The sequence below is a fragment of the Rutilus rutilus genome (genome assembly GCF_951802725.1).
Source record: "Rutilus rutilus genome assembly, chromosome: 10".
Classification (NCBI taxonomy): Eukaryota; Metazoa; Chordata; class Actinopteri; order Cypriniformes; family Leuciscidae; genus Rutilus; species Rutilus rutilus.
In genome coordinates, this window is record NC_140215.1 from 43,303,510 (window position 1) to 43,326,260 (window position 22,751).

Below are 22,751 nucleotides of genomic sequence, written 5' to 3' on the forward strand. Positions count from 1 at the left end.
CGATATTCAGATATAGACATAGCCCCACCTACTGGCAACAGAAACTGACATGGTTAACACAGTAATGCAGTACTAACCACATAACTATTGTGTACTAAGCATGCTAAAAACATACTAAACATGCTAGCAACTACTATATATACCTCCTTAAATGCACATTGTCCAACCATGCTCTGTCTTCCTAAAGCCACCGGGTGGCGGCGGCACGGGTGCGAGGGCCCTTTCATCGCTGCTTGCAGCTTTAATTAAGGTATGTATCTGTAGCACTTGATTATTCTTGAAGTTAAATCATCCTGATATGTTTTCATGATTGAGCGGGTGGCAGTGGGACTTTAGTTGGAGGGTTTGGATCATTTGTTATCTTTAAATAACAGCAGAACAACACTGGTTCTTTACCGAGACCCAGTCTGTACTGCCACAGATATAAAGACTCGTTTGGCTTCAGCTCAAATGTGAGTTGTTCTTCCTCTTCAGTCGCTTCGTTCCAGCTTTCGCTCTCAGTGCTGACGTGTGAACCTCCATACTCTGCAGAAAAGGAGAACTGCAACTTCGCAATTAACCCTGAAAGATCTCCAGTTTCAGTCGAGACTAACACGCCTATCTTCCAGTTGCGTGTGATCTGAGACGTCATCTTCTCCTTATTGAATCCAACCTTTTTATTGATTTTCTTTTGCCATGTCACTGGTGTATTGCTGTCATTAGTTATAGTTTTAATATTCTCCCAAATGCCAAAGGATGGGCCTTTAGTTACGGACAGCCCACCAGGAAGGAAGTTAAGAACATCGGGATGAACAGAAAAGACACCAACGCGCTCATCTTTGCTGAGGTCGGTACCTTTGTAGTACTCGACTCCCGACTCTGAGACTGGCTTGAGGAAGGAGAAGTGGTCTGGCAGGCCCCACTAATAGAGGCCGTTTCTGTAGTCGGGATGGAGCTTGTATTCTACACCTTCCGAGTCGTGATTCATGTTTGTTGTTCTTCGGTAAGTCCCTTTTTTTTGGAAGATGATGTAAAAATAGTTAGTGGCTGAGAGGTAGTGGTCTCCACCCTGGCAGTTGGGATGAAGGCTGAAAACTTCAGCACCGCTGTCTGCCTCCAGGTTGGTGACTCTACGGTAGGAATTGCCCTTGATGATGTAAAAGTAGCTATTCCAATCTCCAAGGTAATGGTCTCCATTTTGGCAGGAAGGGTGCAGACTGAAAATAGAGATGTCATAACCTTCTTTGAAATCACCTGACTGCATATAGCAGCCGAGATCAGAGCGGACTATATAACAGTAGCCATTCATTCCACAGAGGTCAGTGCCCTTTGCTTTGCTCTTGGGAATAATACCGTTCATCGTGCCTGAACCTGCAACACAGAATAAACCAAACATTCAATCTGTTCAAAAGGCTCCTCTGTTATTTGACCAATCGCACCCTTCAATGTCAACACCGATCACGTGCCAAGGAGGAAAAGCAGGTGCACCGAGCAGACGCAGTGAACGAGAGCTGTTCCAAGATGACTCCACTTTATCGCACGTTTGTTGGCAGCATCTGAGTATTACTGATGTAATATAGTATGCGTGAATAGAAAGTAAGTGTATTTTGTCAGTTATTCCTCAGAATGCGCCGATCGTACATGCCGCGAATCAGATGTATCTAGCGCCATTGCGCCATAGGAATCTGTGTTATCTGCATTATCTAAGTAATACTGCCGTCCTGTTATCCCTTCCTCAATATCCAAAATAGGTACTGCAAGTAATACACGCAATTTACAGTAAAATATGACAATGTGTTAGATTATTTCGTGACTTATGAGTACATGTTATCATTGATTTAAATGTGTTCAGTCACCGTAAATGCGCTAAGGGCGCCATCTTGCAGGCTTACGTAGAATGGCTGTTTTATTTGTTCGATTTTGCTTATATTTTCGGTAGATAGATCTGAACATATGATAAAGCCAGGTGCAAAATTCTTTTTTCATTTTGTTTACACACAAGATGAAAAAAAAAAATTCAGAGGGATTTCAGGATATATGTACGGAAGCCCTGAACCGCAAGGTGAGAAAAAAAAAGAAAACTTCTCGTTATTTTGACATATTAAGTCGTTATTTCGGCATTATAACTCGTTATTTCGACATAATATCTTATTTCGACATACTATCTTTTTATTTCGACATGAATATCTCGTTATTTCGACATAAGTCGTTATTTCGACACATCTTGTTATTTCAACATAATATCTCGTTATTTCGACATATTTATCTCGTTATTTCGACATATAACGAGTTATGTCGAAATAACGAGATATTATGTCAAAATAACGACTTATGACGAAATAACGAGATATTATGTCGAAATAACGACTTATTTCGAAATAACGACTTATTATGTCGAAATAACAAGATATTATGTCGTAATAACGACTTATGTCGAAATAACGAGATAAGTTTTCAGGAAACAGACGGAAACTCGGCATGTAGCGTTGGATTGCTAACTTCTTGGTAAATTTGGGAGAAACTTACTGCCGCAAATAAAGAAAATGTAACAAAATAAACATCTTAATGTATATTTTCAACGTTTTCTTTATAGCAGCTTGAAAGAACACATATTGAGGGAGTAAACTAGCCCAAAATCTCGAAACTGACCACTGCATGAAAAATCTATGTTTTTGCCTGCCGTGTCTCACCTTAAAAAAAGTCTATGTTTGATTTGGACTTTGAGTTGTTCCATAAAACAAGATTAGAATATAAGCCAGGCTTATTTTGGTTAGTCAGACTTATTGTCGGTGGATTCTGTTTCATAAAGCAAACTTAAAATAGTTCAAACTCAGTTACCCTGGCAACTTATGCTGGGAAACTAGCCTGGTCTAGGGCAGGCTAACTGTCAGGCTAAGCCTCAGCTGTTACACAGATCCTCTAACACTGACCGACAAGAACACAATGATATTACCACTGACACTCTCTCATACCATTATTGGACTTTATTAACCACTATTAGTCCAAAAATAAATACACAGTATACAGAAAATCAACTTAAATAAGGCTACAATGATAAATTAGACAATCTATCTATCTATCTATCTATCTATCTATCTATATCTATATCTATATACATACATAGATAGATAGATAGATAGATAGATAAATACAATATATATACTACAGGTTTTCTTTTTTTACTGGCTGAATGTTTTGTGCCCAAGATTTAATTAGATTGTTTTAAAGATTTATGAATACATTTCTCTCTGGTTTTGTTTGGCAGCTGTAGTACATGTTTATGATTATTAGAAGAACATTAGAACACAATCTAAAAAAAAAAAGCTTTTTAAAGCAGAAGTTAAAAACCACAAAATTAAAAATAAATAATTAGAAAAGCACAGTATAAATTTGAACTGGTAAGATGAATCTGAGCTTAGTAATTGACAGTATATTAGCCTACATTTGATTTACCCCATTACAATAGTCCCTTTACAGTTATTGCTATCATAAAAATACAATTGTAGGTTTAAAATTCTAAATAAGGCACATCTAATGTCCAAATAACAAATATTTTAGCATATATATATATATATATATATATATATATATATATATATATATATAATGTACTTTATTGTGGCTTTCAATTCAAACACATTTAACACAATTATACAAATGGACAGTTCCTTTAAAGACATCATATTTTCCCCCAATAAATATTCATTTATTATTTTTTTTTTCTTTTGTGATAATACCCACCAACACATAGCCTAAAAAAACACATGATTAGAACAATAACCAAAAAGTACATAGTTAGACACTTTTACATATGATTTAAGGGGGAAAAGACAAAAAATAATAAATAAATATTAATAAAAATTTAACATTCACATATTTATATCAAACTCTTATAATGACACATAATTCCTAATAGTTATTCAAGTAATATTATTTGAATATCAAATATTCAATATTAAATAATTCAATAAATAAAATAACAAATAACTAGAAATAAAAGGGAGGGAGGGTTATATGAAAATGTAGTTAATGTAGGCTAATATATATTCCTTTATTTAATGGAATATTCTTTGATTTTAGAGTTGCACATATCTTTTCAAAATGTATACATTTGCTCTTATTTTCATGTTATCCTCTCCATAATGTACTTTAGAAACTAAATCTACTCATTTAAAACTGGGGATTCTTGCTTTCTCCAAAAAAGTATTGCATTAAAAGCTGTAATTCTCAGCATTCTAAATAAGCATACATCATCTTTATTAAGTAACATAGGTCCTACACCCAAAACTATATTTTGTATCTTTATATATTTAGTTTCTTAAAAAAAACGTCCCTGAATTAGGCTACCTCTGTTCACTGAAGTACTTCTGTTCGCTAGAAGTTCACTGCAACTTATCCAACATCCTAAAGATAAATTATTATAATTAGAAGATATTTCTAGTGTTATAAAATATCGCATATTAATTTTCCAAGCAAAATGTATATTTTAGTCAGAATTATTGCACTCCTATATTGCGCGCAGCAGCGCTCGTTCAATATGAAGATTAGCAGCAAAATGGATACATTTGCATGACTTTCTAACATTTACAGATGGAGAATATAACTGTAAAATGTAAGTTTTGCACTGAGGGGGAAAAAAACATCACAAACGCATAAAACAGCACAAAATATGCGCTGTTTGACGGTGGATCGATTTGATCCACGATCGACCTCTAGGGCTGCTTAAGAAACGCGTGCACGCAATTATCTAGACTTGATAAACCTGGATCAAATTAGTGAGATTGCGTGAACTTCAATTACCTTTTATGGAACCACTTTAGCCCCAACTTATTTGTTAGGCTCATTCAAGTCCGGTTTTGGAGTTTAATCCCCGCTTTTCTAAGCGTCTTTTATGGAACAACCCTCTGATCTGTTTCCTGTGTTGGCATTTGTTTCATTGGTTACTCATTGCTTGATTATGACATGCACCTGCTTCTCGTTTCCATTCATTAGTCTGCCTTTGTATATTTAGCCCTGTGTTTGTTCTGTTCCTTGTCTGATCTCGTCATTACAAAGATGTTGTTCTGTTCGACGTGTTTTTAGTATTCTGTTATTCTGAAAAGTGTTATTTAGAGTTTGTTTTTATTGAAGTATACTGCTTGCGTATATATCCAGCCTTTATTTTCATTCTCTGTCAACCAGCCGTGATACTAACAATAACCAAATAATTTAATAGAAGTCAATAAAATGGGAGATATGTTTTGTTCTGAATTTGATTCAAACCTGTACAGTTGTGGAGATTTGAGGGAAATACACAAGTGTTTATCATAGAGTAGTGGGAGGATTTGTGACAAACCTGCCAAATTTAGTGTTTCTAGAACTTATCGCTTTGGCATTTAAGGCAGAAAATGAAATAATCAAATGACAAGCATAGAGTAACATCAAGTGAACATTCTGTGTTTGAGTCTGATCTATTTTGAGTTTGCGAAAAAAAATCTTTTTTAATCTTCTCCTAAACCACTTGACAGACTCACGTGAAATTTTGCATATATCTAGAGACACAAGAAAAAAAGATTGCAAATGAATGTTAATATGTCAAGACCTTTAGAAGATATAAGTAAATATATAAAATCATCTTGTATCCGTGGCTCAATTCACCGATCAACCCATATAGGGGAGCGCGGGGCACAACCCAACACGGGTTAAATGTAACACAAATCACACTAATCACATATAGTCAGGGTCAAGCAGGTTTTGTTTGCGCTTATTTTCTCTCGCTGCCAGAAGACGATCTCCCGCGGATTTGTGGAAAGTTTTGATAAGATTTCGTGAAGATACGGGACAAGTGTTTTGACATCATGCAAGTACATTTTTTCATCATATGTTTTTATCAGTTTCTGAGTCGGGTGTGTACGTCACCAAATCTAACTTTATATTACCTTAAGCACTGTCGTGTTGGCTAGATAGCACCATTTTTAAAACATATCAGCAACTCCTAGCAACTCCTCCTTTTTACACAGCGGGGTTAGTTTTAGCACAGTGTTACAACTAAGCCGCCAGGTGTACAGCGATAATGAAATGAAAACAGGGAGCCACACAACTTATCAGGTTTGAGTATTTATCTGTACTCTGTATCTGACAACCGATGCTATTGGGCCAGACTGTAAAAAAGAATACATTGATTTTATTGATATCTAATTAATAAAAATGAGGCAACAGATTACAAGCAATATTATTAATTAAATTTAACAAATTAGAATTGAGTAATAATTAATCAAATGAATTCCTTTAAAGGTAACCATTTAAAATGAGTAAAATTTACAAAATATATTTTATTGCCAACATTGAAGACACCTGGTGTTAACAAGCAGAATCACTGAAGGAGAAAACCATAATTAAAGTCACCATTGTGGAGATCAGTGTGTGTTTTAGTTGGGCTCTTGACCTTAAATTATTAACTTTAAGTTTTGTTTGGCTGCTGTACATGAGTTATAACAGCCAGATGAACAAAGAGAAAAGGTGATGTAATGGCGTTGGTTGTGTTTTAACATAATCATTATTTCACAATCATTAGACCTGAATCACTGAACTCATAGAGTCCAATTTATGAGTTAGGTGAACTATATTAATTATAGCAGCACTGGCCTTGTACGGCATAATATTTTTTAACTTTTACAGTGTAAGGCAAATAATTTCTAAAAAGTTTCTCTTACATAAAAAGGAGACACACAGACATCAATAATCAGCCTGTGAATCTCAACAATGGTGACATTTATAAAGCATGTTGCAGTGCATTCTGGGTTCCACAAATCAAAACTCATTCATGGCTCCCATCATGCATTGCTGCATGAATAAATAATGAGCTTATGTTCAGAGGTGATCTGTTCGTCACCATTGCTGAGATTCATACGCAAAATCTTGATCTGTGTTTGTGCCAAAAAAAAAAAAAAAAACATATATATATATTTTTTTTTTATTATTGATTTGATCATTTGGATTTCATTGAAAAGGCTAAAAATATTATACTGCTGTAATTAATAAAGTTAACTTAACTCATAAATTGGACTCTATATGAGGTTCAGTGATTCAGGTCTAATGATTGTGAAATAATGATTATGTTAAATCACAACCAACACCATCAGATCATCTTTTCTATTTGTTCATCTGGCTGTTATAACTCATGTACAGCAGCCGAACAAAACTTAAAGTTAATAATTTAAGGTCAAGAGCCCAACTAAAACACACACTGATCTCCATAATGGTGACTTTAATTATGGTTTTCTCCTTCAGTGATTCTGCTTGTTAACACCAGGTGTCTTCAATGTTGGCAATAAAAGATATTTTGTACATTTTACTCATTTTAAATGGTTACCTTTTAAGGAATTCATTTGATTAATTATTACTCAATTCTAATTTGTTAAAATTTAATTAATAATATTGCTTGTAATCTGTTGCCTCATTTTTATTAATTAGATATTAATAAAATCAATGTATTCTTTTTTACAGTGCAGAGCGCTGTCAATCACTGCCTGATTCAACTTTGGCAATGTAAAGCCTTTTTACCATGCCACTAAAGCTATTTAAACCTGCATTTTCTAATCGCTGCTTAATTTGCGATGCAGAGTTTTTGAAAGAGGAGAGACACGACTAGACCACAGACCACGTCTCTGTTCATGATAAGTAAACACTCAATTATTTTGAAATATAGCCCTGGTTGCAGTGAGTCAATATCTATTCGGATTACTTTTGTGTGACTGATCAAGCTATTATGAGTATATATAGTATGAGTAAAAAAAAATCTTTTTGTGTCCATATTTGAATATTAATCATTTAAAAGTGCTCAATTCAAATGAACATTTCGGAGAAAAATGTTTAACCTTTAGTTGTCTTTAATAATAAATATATGTCCAAATGCAAAACCTAATACATGCAAGTGATTGTGACTGAAAACATCCAGCAACCAGGGAATACACTAGCCTGGGTTTCCCCATGCTGCCTTGAGCGCAGCGCGATTTTATTCACGCTGCTAGGCAGTCTGGACACCATGGACCAGATTTTCCCCTCAAAAAGGGAACCAATCACAGAACGGGGAGGGAGCAGCAAGACGATGACGACGTCTATGCGACACACCGAAGCAGTTTGTTTATATCTATGGATGTAACATGGCATCAGATGCGAAGTTACCTTTCGATGCAGCCTTAGATAGTGTTCGAAGTAGTTTAGAACGCAAGTTTATTTCGTCTTCCTCCTCGTCGAATTTCTGTCGCTCTACATACGTCATCTGGTAAAATTGAAACGATTGGCTATGAGCTACGCACAGGCGCATTTGATAGACATTCGTAGAGTCCAATAAACGGCTCTGGGCATTCATAAACCACGCCTCAAATACGAGAGAATGAACATGTGGTTCCCAGACCACGTCTCAATGAGAAAGAGGTCTGACGTTAGCCAGGCTAGGAATACACAGCCATGGATAATATATTTACAGCGGGGGAAATAAGTATTGAACACGTCACCATTTTTCTCAGTAAATATATTTCCAGAGGTGCTATTGACATGACATTTTCACCAGATGTTGATAACAACCCAATGAATCAGTACATACAAAGACACCAAAACAAATAAGCTCAGAAATTAAGTTATGTGTAATAATGTGAAATGACACAGGGAAAAAGTATTGAACACATGAAGAAAGGGAGGCGCAAAAAGGCATGGAAAGCCAAGACAACTGCTGAAAACTTACAGTAATTAAAAAGCAATCCAGCCCCCTGTCCGTGCAAATTAATAACAGCTGGTTCAGTCCCAAATGATGGCCTACAAAAAGGTCTCATTGCCAAGGTGTCATACAAGACACATCTCATGATGGGTAAAAGCGAAGAGCTGTCTCCAGACCTTCGCAACCTAATTGTTGCAAAACATAATGATGGCATTGGTTATAGGCGCCATTCTAAGCTTCTGAATGGTCCAGTGAGCACTTTTGGGGCCATGATACGGAAGTGGAAAGACAATCATTTCACCATAAATTTGCCTCGACCAGTGCTCCTCGCAAGATCTCTGATAGAGGAGTGAAAAGAATAATCAGAAGAGTTGTCCAAGAGCCAAGGATCACTTGTGGAGAGCTTCAGAAAGACCTGCAGATAGCAGGTACTGTTGTCTCAAAGAAAACAGTAAGTAATGCACTCCACCGCCATGGCCTGTATGCACGCTCACCACACAAGACTCCATTACTGAAGAAAAAGCATGTTGAAGCTCATTTAAAGTTTGCTGCACAACATTTGGAAAAGCCAGTGAAATACTGGGAGAATATAGTGTGGTCACATGAGAGCAAAATTGAACTGTTTGGATGCCATAATACACACCATATTTGGAGGAGAAATGGCAGTGCACATTACCCTAAAAACACCATACAACTTGGTGTTGCCTCTTGGACAACTCTTCTGATTATTCTTTTCACTCCTCTGTCAGAAATCTTGCGAGGAGCACCGGTCGAGGCAAATTTATGGTGAAATTATTGTCTTTCCACTTCCGTATTATTGCCCCAAAAGTGCTCACTGGACCATTCAGAAGCTTAGAATGGTGCCTATAACCAATGCCATCATTATGTGTTGCAACAATTAGGTTGCGAAGGTCTGGAGACAGCTCTTCGCTTTTACCCATCATGAGATGTGTCTTGTGTGACACCTTGGCAATGAGACCTTTTTGTAGGCCATCCGTTGGGACTGAACCAGTTGTTATTAATTTGCACGGACAGGGGGCTGGATTGCTTTTTAATTACTAATAGGTTTAAGCTGTTGTCTTGGCTTTCCATGCCTTTGGGTTTCTTTGTATGTACTGATTCCTTGGGTTGTTATCAACATCTGGTGAAAATTTCATGTCAATAGCACCTTTGGAAATATATTTACTGAGAAAAATGGTGACGTGGTCAATACTTATTTCCCCCGCTGTATATATAGGGCTATACAGCCATCTACTGGTTACACAACAGTATTACAAATAATAAATGGTGCATGAGGCATATTTATTTAGTACTGTAAAATCCCTTAAAAAAATTATATGATTTATTTTAAGTCTGCAATTTGTTATGTGGGAGTTCAAAGCAGTTTGAGTTGTTAGATTATAATACATTTCCCTATTCATTTTCCAGGGAGTGGAGAAACTTTTCCATCAACTAAATTGTGATGCTGACACAGAGGATGGAGTGATAGTAGCAGAGATCCACTGTCCCCATCAGACAATAATCTTACTTTGTTCAGACACATCACCTTTGAATGACTGGGATCTTGATATTCAGACACCTGATATTATGCAAATATTTCTTTGGAGCTCTAGATTAAAACAAAGACAGTTCACAAGTACACACAAGTCCACAAGAGGTTGCACTTTATTCTTATTAGTCTACTACGCCGATCTAGCCTGGGTTTCCCCATGCTGCCTTGAGCGCAGCGCAATTTTATTCACGCTGCTAGTCAGCCTGGATTCTATGGACCAGATTTTCGCCTCAGCTAGGGAACCAATCACAGAACGGGGAGGGAGCAGCAAGACGATGACGACATCTATGCGACACACGGAAGCAGTTTGTTTATATCTATGGATCCAACGTGACAGACGTAAAAATATATGCATATTTTTAGGAACACATCTACAAAAATATGTCTGTATTTCAAGTTGATAAAATAATTTAAAATCCACATCAGTTTATTTGTGCCGACGCGCCACACCCTCCCAGGATCTATAACGTTACCTAGGCTACTTTCACTTTTAAAAATTCATCATAACCACGCGCACGATCTGCTTACAGTCGTCGAGATGGATGCTGAGGAGTTGAAGAAAAGAATAGCTAGTGGAGATTATAAAGTTGTCGACAATACGTCATCAAAAATCAAGTCCAGTGTGTGGGAGAAATTTGGAGTTATCTGAAGAAAACAATATTGTGAAAGGCTTTGCTGCAAACATTTTCGTGTTGGATAGCCGCAGATGTGGAACTTCATCCCTGAGGAAGCACACAGAAACTGTGGTAACAAAGCAGTTCTATCGAACGGTATTTTTCATATTTAACGCTGTAAAGTATGTGTGGTGTGCAGGGCGTGTTTGATCCCAAAATAGTCAGATGTAGGCTAGACGAAATTGCGTGGCATATAGTGGTGTAGCCGCGTCTGTTCGACTGGTAAAATGTTAAAAGGCTATTCAGTTTTGTGGTAACGTTAGCCATGTTCTTCATGTACCGGCCTTTTGACAGCTTCGGCTGAAGTTGTCGTGTAATAACTTCTGTATGACCTGGCAATAAACATTTTTGTAAGTGTGTCTATAATGCGATAGTCTAAACTGATTTTATTTCGGGTGCGGGTCGGGTGCAGATTTTACTTAGTGCTGCTGTCGGGAAACGGGTCGGGTGCTGTTTTAAGCACTGCGGGTACGGGGCGGGTGCGGATTTACAAAATCGGACCCGTGGAGGACTCTGGTGTACACATAAATCTCTGACCCATCGTCGTCTTCTTCGTTGAATATCTGTCGCTCTACATACGTCATCTGGTATAATTGAAGCGATTGGCTATGAGCTACGTACAGGCGCATTTGATAGACATTTGTAGCGCCCAATAAACGGCTCTGGGCATTCGTAAACCACGCCTCAAATACGAGAAAATGAACATGTGGTTCCCAGACCACGTCTCAAAGAGAAAGAGGTCTGACGTTAGCCAGGCTAACGCTGATCTTGGATTAGCATACCAACAGCATATGAATGTTAAGGGGATAGATCACCCAAAATTAAAAATTCTAATTTTTATTTAACAATATTTTATTTAACAATATTTATCTGATATTTAACAATATTTTCAGAATATTGGTGCAATTGCAAATTTGATAATGATTTTATACAACAGTTCAAGAGTGAATATTGTGATGTGACATTTTAGATGTAATATTGTAAATATTCTCTTGTTTTTGAATGACAATAGTTCCAAACAAGCCACAGAAGAAGAGTTATGCCTATCTGAACAAATCCGGGGGTTTGTGATTCAGTGACCAAGTTTCTTAGTTCCAGAATGAAAGTTTTGAACAAATCAGTTGAACAAATGCTTCTATGATTATTTCATAAAGACGGTGATTTGGCGCCATCTACTGGCGAATACTTAAAAATATAATTTATTATTTTTTTGCATATATTTTTTTCTATATTAAAATTATTATATTAAAATAATTAATCTCATAACATTATTTATGCTGTTGGAATTGCAGTGTAAATGCATAGTGAGAAAAAAAAATGCCCCTGGAAATCAATTTAAGGGGTCAAATATTGGCTCTTAATGGGAAAGTTAATGTCTGCCGGTGATATTCCATAAAAAAAAAAAAATATATGTATATATATATATATATATATATATATATAAGCAAAGTTAAACATATGGCATTTACTATAAAACCAATATAATTAATGCATCACACTTGTGAATTTACCTTCAAATATTTTATCTTCAACATTTTTCATATAATTGTTATAATAATTATAACAATCAGAATAATTTTGATAATCATAAATGCTTGCTATAATAAATTATTTAAATATTATTAATATTATGATATAAATTTAGCTATAAAAAAAGTAACCATTTCTAAGGGAAAGTGAATAAGGTTGAGATATAAACTCTTTTTTTTTTCTGTTTGGTTTTGTAACTTGACTTCGACTTGACTTTGACCCTTAGCAGGACTCGCCTTGACTTGCTTGAAGTCAACCACTGACTTGACTTGGTTAGTGTGTACTGCGACTTAGACTTGCTTGAGACTCGATGGTAGGGACTTGTATGAAGGTAAAAGAGTAGCAAAACTCGAGTAGATGTGAATTTGAGAACTTGTACAACAAATATTTGTACTTGTACGCTAAAATGTACACTCACAGCTCCAATGTGAAAACCTGTAAAATAAAAATCTGAAAAATCTTGAAGCTGCAGACAAGTAGTCAGAAATGTGTAAAATGCCATTCATAAAAATACAATGACAGACACAAACTTGTAGTACATAGTTGCACTTATTCTTACATTCGCAGTACAACCTCAATTAGGCTCTTGCAACTTCTCAAATCTGTCACTGCAATTTCAAATTTTGCGCCTTGACTTTTGCTACTCTTTTCGCGATATATTAGGTGCAAAACTAACTTGTGCACTTGCAAATCAGTGGCGGCGAGAGAGAAAGGGTATGGAGTTAATATTGTGCCATAATTAAACAAATCCAGCATTTTGCAAACAAACTCGATCTGCTTTACAAAGGAAAACTCGACTCGCAAACAAACAAAGCAATGTGCAGGACAAAGGTCAATCTGAGCGATAATGCAGTGGAGTAACAAATATGTATTGTGTTTTACAAATATAAATAAATGAGCCTAGATAATACTTCACAAATAAATACAAACCATCCTACAAATTGCATGTAACCTTTGAACAAATACCAAATCTAGTGCATACAAATGCATATCTGTCTAGTGTGAGACACTTGGCTTTTTATGAGATCTCTCGGCTCGATTTTCTCACAAATGCAGTTGAGCAACTTCCTCTTCTAGAACAGTAGATGGCGCTAAACTAGGGGATTAATTTAGCGCTAGTCTCCCGGGAGAAGCACTGATTTGAAACTTGCCTTCTACAGCTGAGGAAAATGGCCGGTGAACAGGCGTGTTTCTGTCTTGCTTCATCTATAATTAACCTTTTTGAGGTTTTCTTTTGCAAAATGTTTATTACATATCTAGACAGATTAGCACTTAGTAGCAATTCACTCTCTAGGATAGGGGAATCTATAAGCTGAAAGCTCTGCCATCATATGTTGCTTTTTTACATTTTTGTAAAAACGTTACATTTACTGAACATTTTATTTAATTGAAAGGAGGGTCCCACTTATTTATTTATTTAGTTAGTTAGTTGGAATTCAGTCAGCTTACCTGTTAATGTAATGAAATAATTAATGAACAAAACAAACAATATACAATTGTTTCTTAACTTGCCTCAAAAAACAGTAGATGCCAAAAAAAAGAAAATATTACGTTATACATTATTAATAAAATAAAAGCAGCAGGTTTATTTGCACCGAACACAAATTTGCTTTCTTTCGTCATATTACGGTATGTGCTCATCTGCTTTTCTGTAGTATGCATTATTAGTATGGTGTTTACTGAGTTTGATCATATCATTTATTATATTCTCATAGACTTGAGACTTACTTGTGACTTGAACATGTGTGACTTGCTCCCACCTCTGGCGAAAAATGAACAGTATGTGAAGATGTATGAAGAGGAGGCAGTTCCACATTAAAAGATTGCCAAACGGTCAGAAAGAAATGTCAACAGGAGACAGCTGAGACACAAATGAATCATTTGCAATCACAAGGTCTGCCACTGAATAATGGCTTCTCCTGAGTCTGGAGCGGTCAGCAGTTTAAACGGTCGCTATACATGCCTTTCTAATTAGCAGAGCAAAAGCCTATAGCACAGGTTTGGGGAACCTTATTTGACCAAAGAGACATTCTTTAATTTTTTGGTTCATGCATTTTTTCAAAACAGCCACAGAAAAAAATGATATAGTATTTAATAAAATAAAACAAATCAATAAAATTTCAATAGTAGTATCTTTATTAGGTCCATAGACAAAAAAATAATAATTAAGTTGCAATAATGAGTTCATTGTGAGTTTGTTACCTGAGGAGTATAAATCCTGAGGTGTGTGTGTGTGTGTGTGTGTGTGTGAGAGAGAGAGACATATTTCTGTTTGTATTTGACCATTTAGGTGTGCAACTGAAGACAACGGCTACTATGCTTGAACAGAAAGCATCCTGTCAGAAACAGATTTAGTTCTCTCTCTCTTTTTAATATCAAGCACACTTTCTCATTCATTCATGTTTCGTTATTAATAACTTCAAACAGTTTTGTCAACTGAAAACTGCGCTGATTATTATACGACACATATTTAGGGCACAACTGGTCTCTGCGGCAAGACTGAAAGTACCCGGTGAAACGTCTCTTGGCACAGCAGAGCAGCAGTTTTAATAAGTGTGTGTTTTAGTCTGGTAACTTTTTTACTTTTACATTTTCGCTGCTGCTCTAAAAATAGTTTTTGCCATTACCACAAACAAGCTATAGCTGCTTAAATCAGGAGCTCTAAGTTACCACAGAAACGTAAGTGGTTTGCCATTGATTGCTGTCGTGACGCTCGTGAATAGCACAGAACACACACTTTGGCCGGTACAACTTGAAATATATTATAATTCTAAACTTTTCATTTACTTCGGTAGGCTGGACAACACAGTTTTTTCTGCAGAAACCTGTTCTCTGTTGATGTGTCTTCTTTCTTCATCGATCATTTGTTGGTAAAGAGTGAGAGAACAGACGAGCCACAAGACTTCTGTCAAAGAGCCAGCTAGATTCCTCGGCACGGTATTAAAGTTCTATAACTATTAACTATACATTTTGTTAACTGCATTTACATTTATGCATTTGGCAGACACTTTTATTCAAAGCAACTAACATTGCATTACAAGTGTACACATTTACATTCTTATCAGTTCTTGCTTTCCCTGGGAATCGAACCCATGACCTTGGCGTTGCAAGCGCCAGCGCTCTACTGTTTGAGTAGTTACTCTACTGTTCATGTTAACTAAAAATTAAAAATGTGTTTTTTTGTGATTTGATTCTGATCTCGTTTCAATGTCAATTCTTTTGAATAAATATTAGGTACAGTAAATACATGTACATTTTTCTCAAGAAAAAAAATCTCATCATTAAAAACAACTTTTTATTATAATAACAACATTATAATGGGCTATTTTAACAATACAAGTAAAAATATAATAAATATGTAATATAGTGGACATATTTAGCAAAATACTCCTCTCTATAGTTCATTTTTAGCCAACTAACGTGTTATGGTCATTAAATGGCTTTCCTGAGATAAATGTAACGTTATGTGATATTGTTCTCCAGCTGTTTTATTGACCTCTTACCTCGGTTGAAAAACACTGATTGATTGATATTATATATGAGGGATATACATTTCAGTAAGTTGTACTGTATCTTTCAACACACCTATTGTTCATTCGTGTTTATTTAACTAGAGATGATCGGTTTACTTGAACTGAGGCACCAGCGATCTGTCACGACACATGGATTACTAGCGCCAAAACAGTATTTTATTGTTTGAATTTCGTAACAAAATTGACAGAATATTCTTTAATATTATAATATTATATTTGATTTTAATATTCAATTTTTATGTATTTGGTTAATTATTAGTTAGCATATTTATTATGTCTGTAATAAAATATATATATATCTTGACTACCCCACAAGTGCTCAGTATTAGAAACACACTAACCTGTTGGACTGTAGCTGGAGTCAGAAGAGCAGCTTCTCCTCGATCGAGTCTTAGAGATGTTTGTCTGACAGATTTCTGTCTTATATAAAGGCTGGACAAACACCCACGGACACACAGACCAGTTAGAAACAGGAGTTACCAGCAGACAGTGCAATTGGCAACTTCACTGATGTGAAAAGGTGTTTGGCCCTGTTCCAGTTTTCTCTGAAATGAGGAATTGAAAATTGAGATATCAAAATGAATCAGCTGATTGCTTGTGGTTGTATATCCGCAGTCCAGTTCCAGTTTCTTTGAGTGACGAGTGGTTGCCCTGCACGCTTAATATACAAACTACAGCTGGTTCAAAACGCAGCAGCTCGAGTTCTTACCAGAACCAGGAGGTATGACCATATTAGCCCGGTTCTGTCAACACTGCATTGGCTGCCTATTAAACATCGCATACATTTTAAAATATTGCTGATTACTTACAAGACATTAAATGGTTTAGCTCCGCAGTACTTGAGCTAGCTCTTAACGCATTATACTCCTTCACGTCTATTGCGATCTCAAAATTCCAGCCAGTTGATAATACCTAGAATATCAAAATCGACTGCTGGCGGTAGATCCTTTTCCTATTTAGCACCAAAACTTTGGAACAGCCTTCCTACCATTGTCCGGGAAGCAGACACACTCTGTCAGTTCAAAGCCAGATTAAAGACACATCTCTTTGACATAGCGTTCACATAATACATTATAGACTTCTATAATTCAATGTTAGGCTGCATAGATTAGGTCAGCCGGAACCGGGAACACTTCCCATAAATCCTGATGTACTCGTTACATCATGAGAAGAATGGCATCTACGCTAATTTTAGTGTCTGTGTTTATCCCGAGGTTTTCCCGCAGCCTGCCGGATCCAGGCCGTATCCAGATCTGACGAAGGACCTTCGCCTGGACCCGATGACAACGCAGTGCTGAAGTGCCAACTAGTCTCTCCCTATGGAGGATCCAAAACAATCTCTGTTACCTTAAATTACACGTTTATCTCTGTAAAGCTGCTTTGAAACAATCTACATTGTTAAAAGCGCTATATAAATGAAGATGACTTGACTTGACGACTGTGAGCTAGAGATAGAGATTTCCTTTTCAATTTTTTTCATTGGAAATACATCACAATCCTGAAGTAATGCTGGTGGAAACTACCATTTCACACATAATTAGCAACACTTGTCATTAATACAGCGTGATGCTGATACTTGGATATATTTAGGCACAAATATGTAGGTTTGCATAAATTCCAATCACTAGACAAGTTTATGTACACTGTCACCTGTCAGTGACGTCATAGCTTGTTATAGTTGGTTGTAGTTACTTCTGTAGAAACCAAGAAAATATATATATATGTTTTTTGTTTTTTTTACACACTACCCCCACCACGACTGAGGCTGTTAGAATGGTTACATTCTGATGTTAGCATCATATGTTTAGCACTATAGATCCAATCTTATGGGGGAAGCATCACCCCAAGCTGGAGAAAGCAAGGACACATGGCAACAAGCGTGTTGCTGTAGCCAATTTAACAGTGTATGGGATCTATTGTGGGAAGCTTACACCCCTAGCGGCAGCTAAATCTGATACAACAAGCATGTAGTTTGGCAGGGGAAGCATACACCCTACAGCAACAGCTCCGACTAGCGGCAACAACTGATAAAACAAGCATGTTTGTATAACCATAGGACTAGTATTAAAACTAGTGTAGTCCGGTCGGGGAAGCATACGCCCTCTAGCTCTGAGTCAAATGCAGTGCGCAGCTAAGCTATGAATACCGATAGGTGGCGCTATAATCACAGACTTTGAAAAGTGTCAGTTTGTGTCACTGAAAAAAAAAAAACTGTTGGATTAACATAAAAAAAAAAAATCGGTTGCACATAATAATGTTTGTTAAATAAACATGATTTATATTAAAGCTACATAATTTATGTTTGTTAAATAAACATGATTTTAGTGTTTTTCCTTTCATATATGCTGTGGTTTCAATAAATAAAACTAACCTGATTAGTTCTTAAGTTTTAGAATACTATAAGCTGACTTTAGTCAATAAATGTATTTAAACGTCCACTAGTTTTAAGTACATTTACAACATTACTGTACAGTTTAAAAAGCAGTAAGACAAGCAAACACATTTCTTGAATCAAATCGCTGTATTCTTTTTTAAGTTACAATCAATTTTTCACACAAAAAGTGCTATAGAAGTAAGCTTTCTGTGTGGGGATTTGTGAAGTTAAAATAGCGTACAATTCCATGAACAATGCAACATATCTTAGACCATTCAGATCCAGTAAAATGTGACAAAAACATTAGTAAAAGATGCTAAAAAAAAGGGGTACTGAAAACGGGGAACAGTAATAAGTACCAACTAGTCCAAATCTTCCTTTGACATTTTTGTTTTTAGTTTTAAAAGCAGTAAGACAAGCAAAAATCACAATTATTTTTAACAGTACAAGCTTTAAGCTTTTTGTGTGTGTTAAAAGTTAAAAATAGCTTAAATTCCATGAACAAATGTCAATAAACAATGACAGCATATCAGTTATACTCGTATCACTTTAAGTAAAAGACAAGACACAGTCAAACATGTTGTGGAAATGTGAACAGTAATGACGAGTATTGAGTAGTCCAAAGCTTCCCCCCTTAATTTCTGGGTGGAGTGTCCTTTTAACCAATAGTTTTAACCAAAAAACCTATGCACATGTTAAAACAACCACAAAAAACAGTGGCCAACCTACTCGTATCAAACAGAGTCAACTTTTTAATAAAGCAAGTTCTTGGTGAGTGTGTGAAATGAAAAAGAAATGGTCCTTATTCCAAGAGGCGGGAAATAGGGCTGAAACTATTAGTTGATATTGTCAAATTGTCAAACTAAAAAAAGTAGTTGTTTGATCTCACGTGACCTAATGTAAGGGCCTGTGTTACCGGCCTCAGACCTAAGGGATATCTGGGCTGGCAGCAAAGCACACACAGGCAGTGAAGCACTGTATACCTATGAAAACACTGTGAAACTATAAAAGAGATGAGAGTCGTTCCCTGGCGCGTCTGTTTACTTCTGAGATCATTCAACTTTTTAGTAACTAAGCATTTCTTGAGCATTTCATACAAAAAAAACCTTCATCTGTACACAGTGGCGGCTGGTTATAATTATTTTGTAGTCAGCAGCCATATCACCCTGTAGCAGCAGCCATATCACCCTGTAGCCCAAGACTGGTTGCCCACTGAAGCTAAGCAGGGCTGAGCCTGGTCAGTACCTGGATGGGAGACCTCCTGGGAAAACGATTAAAGCCAGTTTTTATTAAATGCTGAGACTCTTCTTACTACCAGCCGGCACATCGTATGAGTAAACTATTTTATTTTTGTATTTTTATATCATTTTTGTACATGTATATTTCTGGAATTTTGATGGGGGCGGCGCCCCAGTGCCCTCTATTGACAAGCCGCCACTGTCTGTACATTAACTGACATGTGAAATGAATTAGAGTGCCGATCGGGCCTAATTTTTCTGTCCGACAGAGCAGTAACCGAACCAACCCGAGCCCGACAAGCATTAAGATATTTATGTCCGAGCCCGACAGTTAAAATCTCATTTTTGTTTCATACTAATGTAGCAGGAAGGGTTATGACCCCCTCCTACTTGTCATGGTTTGGCCAAAATATATTATTACATTGCTCATTTTTTGTATTTTGTACTGCAATTATTAAAATTCCTACAGAGTTGACATGCCATTTTCCATCGTTTCTTTTTCTGGATGACCATCACTCTGTCCACATCAATTTTCAAAGGGTTTTACTGTGGAGTTTTAAAGAAAATAAAGGCAAAGTCTGTCAAAATACATTATTACATTTGCTCATTTCTTGCATTTTGTACTGCTGTTATTAAAATTCCTATATTGACATGCCATTTTCAATAGTTTCTTTTTCTGGATGACCATCACTCTGTCCACATCAATTTTCAAAGGATTTTACTGTGGAGTTTTAGAGAAAAATAAAGGCAAAGTCTGTTAACAAATTATAATTTTTATAAATAAAAACTAGGATATAGCCACATTCACAACATTTCTCTTCAATGTGTTAATCAAATTTAAATTAAGGAGGTCAGTCAATGTTAAAGATGTTTAATTGTAAATGTTAATTAATTAAATTTGAGATTTGTATGGAGAAGATGGGTAAACTTAATAGAAACTACTATTTCTATTTTTATAAGGCAAAAAAACAAACAAAAAAAAGGCAAAAACTTTGTATTAATGTTTAAGAGCTCTAAAACAAAAATGTCTATAATAACGCTTGAAAAAACAATATATTTCACAACAAAAAAAATAGAAAAATATACACAAATAAACAGCTTAAGTAAATATGTGAATACTTATCCTTGCCTTAATACAAAGACTAGAAATGCATAAATGTGTAAATACATTTTAATAAAGTATTATATCACATAACATGAATGATTGTGGAAAATGCAAATATAGCAAAGGACATAACTTAAAGTTGGGCAACATGCAAATAAGGAGGGGCTGACAATCAATCATCATTAGCTGAGGCAAAACTTCTGTCATTGGCTACTGATGATTGCTGTAATCATTGCTGTTGTCAATTACATGCTCTATTACAGTGTAATTAGTTCATTCTGAACAGGCTTTATAAATAGCACACAATGTAGGCTAATTTTTAAGCAGTGTTTGCTTGTGTTCAGGATCTCTGGTAGGCCTAATTGCAAGTTTAACTCCTTTACCTACTTTCATAATTTTATGATTATGTGCAATTGCAGTGCTTTCACAATGATCAGACAATGTTTTAAATCCAGTTTAAGCTAAGGATTAGGGGGAAAAAACTGAATGTTCTTTTGATAGAGAAAAAAAGTAATTATTTATGCAGCAGTGTGTGGAGTTGTGTAGGTTATTTATACACAACTCCACACAGTTAATGTTTTTTTAGTGTCTTGATTTATTCATTCATTGTTTTGCAGGATTTGTTTTCGATAGGCCCATTCCAGTTTTCACTTGATTTTCAAGGATGAGTGCACACAGGTCAGCATTCAATCAATCAACCAAACAATCTAAAATGCTGTGATGAACCAATGTACAAGTCGGACAATGATAGGCTGATGTGTGGTATAAAAGACACTTTTTTGAACCGTTTTATCAATTTATATCTATAAGATAAGACACTACATAACACAATGAATTTTAATTATTGGAATGATTGTATTTATAATATATATTTTATCATACTAAAACAATAACTGTATAATAATTGTAAATAAAACATTTTTATAATTATATATTTTATATACACATTTTTCATGGGTGTTAAATAATTTAAATATAATTATTTATAGATATTCATTATTATGAATAAATTGTCATTTTACAGATGGTAGTCAAGCAAAACCGCCGTGTTACGGCTTTTTTAAGTTGATAGAATTACTTTTTTAAAGTGGGGATTATTAGAACGACATTAAACTCAGATTTTCTCAAGCAACAAAATATTATGGACACATTATGTAAATAAGACTTTCATTGTGTAGCCATCCTCAGTGGTTGTATTTAAATGATTGACAACTTCAGTGATTTAAAAAGAAACGTTTTTCTCTGTAGCCTGCAATCCATTTATGATTTTCATAAATCTTTTTTTTGTTATTTGTTCCTTGATTCTGCTAAATTATCACTCACGAAATTTAAGACTGACAGTGATAACCAACGGATGAAAAATGCACATTCGCGTTGAAAATTGATTTATCTAAATATGTTTGTCCCTTTAATAATTAAATGCATTGATGTGAGCATGTTGTATTTAATATGTAAATAATATACATATAATTTAAATCTGTATAACCTTTCATATGTATTACAGTATCTCAGTTAATAAGTAGGTGAAATAAGCTGTTAATTAAGACTAAAACTAAAATAAGCGACACAAAACTGCCTTATTTCCTTAAATGTAATGGCTTTTTGGAGTTCACTTGACTTCACTTCACAAAAAAAATAGGCTACAACATTTTCGCTGTAAATTTCCCTGTCATTTTCGTTTAGAAAAGAATGATACAATTCGAAAATGTAAGAATTGTAGAATTATGAACCTAATCGTGATACATTATTATTTAGCCTATAACGTATTCTGCTGTTTACTGTGAATTTAAACTATTAGTTTTGGACAGCACAAAGGTAAAACTGCACTTGGAGGCAAACTTTCTAACTGAAAGTATATTTATAATTTATTTAAATGTGCATATATTTTGATTCCAGATTCTGCACTTTCACCACATTTGGAAAGGCAAGTGTTACAGTAAACTCACACAAAATGTGCATTTTCCCTTAAACATTGTATCAACTGTTTGTCACACATACATTTGTTGCTTAAAGGCATAGAGTCATATAATAATTATTTTGTTTGATTTCAAAGGCAAGGAGAACTTCTAAA

The 22,751-nt window shown here is 35.5% G+C and overlaps 1 long non-coding RNA gene across 1 annotated transcript; it reads right to left on the minus strand.

The window, feature by feature from the left end:
* Window positions 1-497: 497 nt before the first annotated feature.
* LOC311298402 lies at window positions 498-16,406 on the minus strand. Its single transcript, XR_014628950.1, has 2 exons — window positions 16,305-16,406; window positions 498-1,350 (listed from the first exon to the last, which is right to left on the minus strand). It is a non-coding gene; the product is annotated as an uncharacterized lncRNA (long non-coding RNA).
* Between the last annotated feature and the right edge of the window lie 6,345 nt (window positions 16,407-22,751).